The sequence below is a fragment of the Triticum urartu genome, chromosome 3 (assembly GCF_003073215.2).
Source record: "Triticum urartu cultivar G1812 chromosome 3, Tu2.1, whole genome shotgun sequence".
NCBI lineage: Eukaryota > Viridiplantae > Streptophyta > Magnoliopsida > Poales > Poaceae > Triticum > Triticum urartu.
The window spans coordinates 669,607,378-669,613,906 of NC_053024.1; the positions used below are offsets into that span (position 1 = coordinate 669,607,378).

Below are 6,529 nucleotides of genomic sequence, written 5' to 3' on the forward strand. Positions count from 1 at the left end.
GCGATGACAGAGGCACACCGTATTCCCACTCATAGATCCTCCTCTGGCTCTCCCATACATGGAGAAGAATATGTGCGTCCTCGCCACCACCCAGCTCAGCTAGCCTCCACCAGTTCAACTAGAAACCACCCAACCGGCCGGCGCAAGGAGAGGAAGGAGCCATGGCCGAGCTCGCGACGGGCGCCGTGAGCTCGCTGCTGGTCGTCATCCGCAGTGAGGCGCTGCTGCTGCGCGGCGTCCGGGACGACGTGCAGTTCATCAAGGAGGAGATGGAGAGCATGAAGAGCTTTCTGGCGCACCTGGCCAGGTGGGCGCCCCCCGGCGGCGAGCACGACGAGCAGGTGCGCACCTGGATGAACCAGGTGCGGCTGCTCGCCCAGGACTGCAACAACTCCATCGGCCTCTACCTCTACAGGGGGAACCCTGATATCCACCGCGCCAGAGGAGGGCTGCGAGGCTACCTCTGGTGGGCGACCTGGTTCTTCCACAAGTTGGCCGCACAGCACCGCGCGGCCGAGGAGCTGCGCTTGCTCAAGGAGCGGGCGCGCGACGTCGGCGAGCGGCGGTTGAGGTATGGCGTCGAGGTCCCGGACAAGTCAGGGAAGGGGCAATTGGCTCCGACAGCATCATCATCGTCGTGGGCTGCAGCAGCAGGTGGCTATGCGGCCGGGGACAAAGAAGAAGAAGAAGAAGAAGACGGTGACGGTCAACTCGTGGTGGGAATGGCAACTGGTGGCCATTCTGGTCCAAGAGCCTTCACTAAGCCTCACACTCTGGACGACTACGTCAAGGCAAAGCTATGGGAGTGGATGAATGGAGCTCCTGGAAATGCCGGCGAAAGTTTGTCCATGGTCGTAGCGGCAGCCTACACGTATCAGGACCTCCTCGCTCTTGTACAAGAAATCTGGGTTTTGAGTCAAAACCCAGAGGCCTCCCCCTACCATCGCATTGTGGTGGTTGACATCCCAGCCGTGCACCACGATTTTATGCCGCTACGGCCCATGGAGGTTCTCTTCTACATTCTGCGGGAGCTCAAGCTTGCCAAATCCAACCCCCAGGAGCAAGGCACAGAAGGCCAAGAGGATCTTGACTCTTGGAAAGTTTACATGAGAAAATGGCAAATTTACCGTGAAAAGAAGAGTGCTCTTCTTGATATCAAGGTGACTATTGAAGAGATGGAGATTGATGAAAAGCTTGACAAAATCAAAAGTGGTATTCATGGTCAACTAGCAAAGGGCGACGGACAACCCAAGGGTGACAAGCTGCTGGGTAATTTTGACCAGTTGGACCTAAACGAACTACTTCAGTTGGTGCTGCAAACAGCGTCTCAACAAGATCAAAACGGGAAGAATAAAGACATGCATATATTACCAGCGTGGGACAAAAAGAACATCATCGTCAAGAAGCTTAAGGAGCATATGGAAGCAAAGGAAAAGGACAAGAAGCTTGAAGAGGAAGAAGCTGCCAAGCATATGGGGGTGGAAGAAGGAGAAGAAGCCATGGCCAAGCATATGGAAGAGGGGGGAGGAGAAGTAACCATACATATGGGGAGGAAGGAGGAGCCAAGCAAATGGAGGAAGGGGGAGGAGAAGTAACCATGCATAGGGAGGAGGAAGGAGGAGCCAAGCATATGGGGGAAGGAGAAAAAGCCGCGGGAGCTGCAGCAAGGCAAACACGCAAACATATGGAGGAGGGGGAAGGAGGAGAAGTAACATGCAAACATATGGAGGAGGGGGAAGGAGAAATAGCCATACATATGGAGGATGGGGGAGGAAAAGTAACCACTGATAAGGAGGAGGAGGAAGGAAAGGAAGATGAAGAAGAAGATGATGAAGATGATGATGATGATGATGACGACGACGATGACAACGAAGAAGAAGATGATGACGACGACGATGAAGAGGAAGAGACGACATGGATTCAGCTCCATAAGGCACAATATGCACACATCCTGGGGAAGCTGTTCCCCAAGAGCAGCAGCAAGCCTGTGCAGGCTCAAGACAGATCCTTGGATAAGCAAGCTACAAAGACCACAACGGATACATTGGGTGAGGATCAAGTAAGAAAACTCATCCACGATGCAAAGGAAGACATCTTACGGGAGCTGCAGCAAAGCAAATATGACAAGAGTGAAGGGGATCCTGGTGCTCCGAATCAAAACCCAGAATCTGTTTCTGAAAAAATATTTGCCTCTTTCATGGATCAGATGATGGACAAAATGAAGCATGAGTTCAAAGAGCAGCTCGAGATCAAAGGGCTCGTGAACAAGATTAAAAATAACTTGAATCCTCATCCGTACCGGGCTAAGAAGTGTGAATGCCCCCTGTTTATCCTCAAAGTTGATGAGCTGATGGATGTTTCCTCATGTGAGGATATCAGAAATGCTTTGAGCCTGTTAAACTGCAGCGCCGATTTGATGATTGTCACCGGCGCAAAGGACATCCAGCGGGCTAAAGAATATTGCTATCCACCGCTGGAACCTATAGACTATTCTCTTGCTGGCCTCTACCATGATACAGTGCTCGAGCTTACTAGTCAGCAGAAGAATGAAGACAGCTATGACCCCCAAATTTTTCATGATATCTTGTACGAGTGTGAGCCACATGAATTCTGCATGAAGGTGTTCACTCATGCTCTGCATGCTAACCCCAAGAGGAGCGGTGAGGAGTTACACAAGCTGCACAGCACCCTGCAGGCTTTACCAACAAAATCATTCAACAGCATCACTAAGGTGATGTTCAAGTTCTCTTACAATGACCTGCCTAAAGAATACAAGTCCTGCTTGCTGTACCTAGCTATCTTCTCTCCCGGACAAAAGATCAGGCGGTCAACCTTGATTGCACGCTGGGTTGCAGAAGGGCTGACATCCAAGGAAGATTGGCCCAGTTCTGTGCGTCAGGCCAACCGATGTTTTGACACACTTGTTGGCCGGTGCCTTGTTGATCCAGCTAATATTGATGCCATGGGAAAAGTAAAGAGCTGCGTCGTAAGTGATTCAGTTCATGGATTCATTACCACCATCGCCAGAAAACAACACATTGTGGAGACACGCCTGTCACATCACTTGGCTCGCCACTTCTCCATTTTCAATGATCTCCAACTCCGCAGCTCTGATAGAATTGATCAATTCTTCCATGGGCTCTATAAATCATCTCAAGTATCCCTGCTCAAGGTGCTAGATCTAGAAGGTTGTCGGTGCTTTCTTGAGAAGAACCATCGGTACCTCAAGGAAATCTGCAGCAAGATGTTACTGCTCAAGTATCTGAGCCTAAGGAGAACAGATATTACCCAGCTACCTAGTGAAATCAACAACCTCCGTGAACTAGAGGTACTGGATATCCGAGAAACTAATGTGCCTCCACATGCAACAGCACATATCCTGCTATTGAAGCTGAAGCGTCTGCTTGCTGGCCACATTGATCCAAGTAATTTTGAATCTAATCCCCAGATTCCTCATAGGATCGACAAAATGGTAAACATGGAGGCACTACACAATGTCAAGGCCAAGCAGAGTCATGATTTAAAAGATATTGGAAGGCTATGGCAGCTGAGGAAGCTAGGTGTGGTTATCGATGATACTGATAATCACCTAAGGAATTTGCTTAAGGCGATCAGTGACCTACATGAGTGTCTCTGTTCTCTGTCAATCACTATTCCTGTAGCCAGACCACATGAGGCAGAGTTACCAGAAGTCAATGTATCTTACCTAAAAAAACATCCCAAGATTCTTGAGTCTCTAAGCATCAAGGGAACCACACAGAAGGGGCGTCTCCTTCCATTGTTCATAAAAGGTGATAACAACAAACTTGCCAAGATAACTCTATGTCACACTCTGCTGAGCCAAGATGATCTGGAAGTCCTTGCCAAGCTGCCCAAGTTACGGTGTGTCAGGCTCCAACATATTCTATGCACCGAGCACAAGCTGAACTTCAAGAAAGGTGAATTCGGATGCCTCAAGTACCTTCTTGTTGAGGACTCAGACTTGACTAATATCACTTTTGAGGATGAGGCAGCCAGTGAGCTCGAGAAGATGGTTTTGTCTATCACCAGCAAATGTTCTATTTCAGGAGTTGACTGCCTTCTTAACTTGAAAGAGCTTGAGTTGAACAGCAGCTTCTGCGGTAGTTTGCTTGACGATGCCAAACAGATATCCAAGCTAACTCTTCGTGGTACATTGCTAGAGCAAGATGCTCTTCAAACACTGGCCAAGAAACCAAATATACGCTCTCTGGTGCTCCTGGATAAGTCTTTTCGTCGAAGTCAAAACAAGATTACATTGAAAAAAGATGAGTTCTTGTGGCTCAACCTTCTTGTTGTTGACTGCTCGGCCATCACAAAGATAGTCTTCACCAGAGGATCTGCTCCTAGGCTCAAGAAGATTGTCTGGTCATCTTCCACATCTCTCTCCGGCATCAACAAACTTCCCAGATTGAAGGAGCTCAAGTTCAACTTCAACGGTGTCGGTGACCAAGTCCCTGTTGAGGTGAGGGAGGCCATTAAAAACCATAAAAACAAGCCTAGTCTTAAACTTAATGGGCCAGAAACTCAAGACAAAGCAAAAGGAGATGAACAAGAGGATGACGATGATGCTGCAAAATCCTCTTTCTGCTGGAAGAAACAGGTCTGACGCTGGAAGGGCCTCTCCGTTGATCCCATGGTGTGGTTTGCGTGTGCTAGTGTGGATTGCACTCTGTTCTGCTTGTCTGTTGATTTCATTCTGCTGTGTGTTTATGTTCTGCGTGCATTACAACTGAAGTATGTCCGTTTACTTGCTCTACATGAGTGCCCTAGTGGCTTCGATTGAGCATAAATGGTTGTATCTATGCTTGGATTTGAATTCGTGTGTCTTTCCTCTGTATCGAACAACATATGCATTCGTGTACGGTTTCATGTAATAAAGTGTGATGTTTGTGCGCAAATTTGACTTCTTATTAATATTCAGTGTAATATCAGTATGCTTTGGTTGGGTTTCTGCAACTCAAAGATGAACTGGTGTGGTGTGTGTCATGATATAGTTACCTGTAATGTAGGCATCCGTTTCTTCAAACCAGCTGAGTAGTTCTTGCAGTAATGCCTGATGATGTACTTGAAGCAGAACTTTGTGCAGATTAAGCATGTGTATGATCCACAATCTGTCTGCAGCTCCTGATTGCCAGGCAAGCACTAGCGCCACAGGAAGAATGGAATCTGTTTTCAGCTGTATGTTGGCGTGCATTTAGTAGGTCGCGTAGTTTCTCCCATTGTTTGCTGGTGAAGATGCCAATACAGCTCCATATTTACCAATCCACTTGAAATGTTCAGACACATGCAACAATCTCGGTTCTTCGCTTCCTCATGTCAGAAACCAAATCGAAGCATGAGACCTGCAGAGACAGAAGCAAAGATATTAGGCATATAAACTCAGTCAGACAGGGTACCTCGTCACCGAATTGTCACTCCACGGATCAAAACCTGACGGTGGAACTAAACAGTGAGAAGTGCTCCATTAGGCTGTGACGTATCTATTGTGGTCATCTATCCACTGCAATTCATTCAGAAAAAAACCTGTATAACGATGCAAGTATATGGGTGGAGAGGAGCACTAGCACCTACCAATCCACTTGCAATTTTCAGACACTTGCATAACAATCCTCACTTCCTAATGTAAGAAATTAAATCGAAGCATAAGACTTGCAGAGACAGAAGCACGCCTATTAGGCATCGAGGAGGAAAATCATCAAGAAAATGTAGTCTCTGCTGCTCTAATTCCTCTTTCAAATAAGCAGATTGGAAGGAGTTGGAGGAGGTGCAACGCCCCCGCCTTACCTCGAATCCGTGAACAACGACGAGCCGCAAAACACGACAGTGACGACGGCCTTGTCCTTCCACTTTGTTGGTACTGGCCTATCTTTTTCGGTTTCGATCGAGGCCGCGACGGAGGAGGCCACGGCGAGGGTCCAGCCGGCCGACCCTGGAAGAGGAAGACAGAGAAGAGAGGGTGGGGATGCGGATGTGACGGCCCACGTGTCAGCCACTGTAAAGTCACCTGACTTAATGAGACAAGGAAGTGCATTCTCCTTTATTGGTGAAACTTAATTTTTCTACCCAAATTCACTCTTTTGGGAATAATTCACCTTTTCTGTTTAGCTCTAAACAAAAATTTGGCACGATCTAGTCTCATAAACTATTTTAGTTGGCCCATGTTTCAAAAAGAAAAAAACTATTTTAGTTGGCCCGATCTACCCCTATATAAGATTCTCAAATGATAACGCACACAAGTGTGACACTTATTAACACGCCCACACGCACTCGATACCGTTTGATTCATTTACACGAATTTTCAAGCAGTTTGTTATCTGGGCCAAGAGCCACGTAAGCACCCATCGTTGTATGGGCGTTATCATTTAGTGCCACACGTGTGGGCACTCCTCACCCAAACGGACACAAGACGCTCGCCTGAACGTGTGGACGAAACTGCTCTTCGTCCACACGACACTCACACGGTGATAGATGGCAACTACATGTGTGCATATGTCGTAATTAATTAATC

The 6,529-nt window shown here is 47.7% G+C and overlaps 1 pseudogene; it reads left to right on the top strand.

Moving 5' to 3' along the window:
- Positions 1 to 4,919, top strand: LOC125545803 (annotated as a pseudogene).
- The last annotated feature ends 1,610 nt before the right edge of the window (positions 4,920 to 6,529 follow it).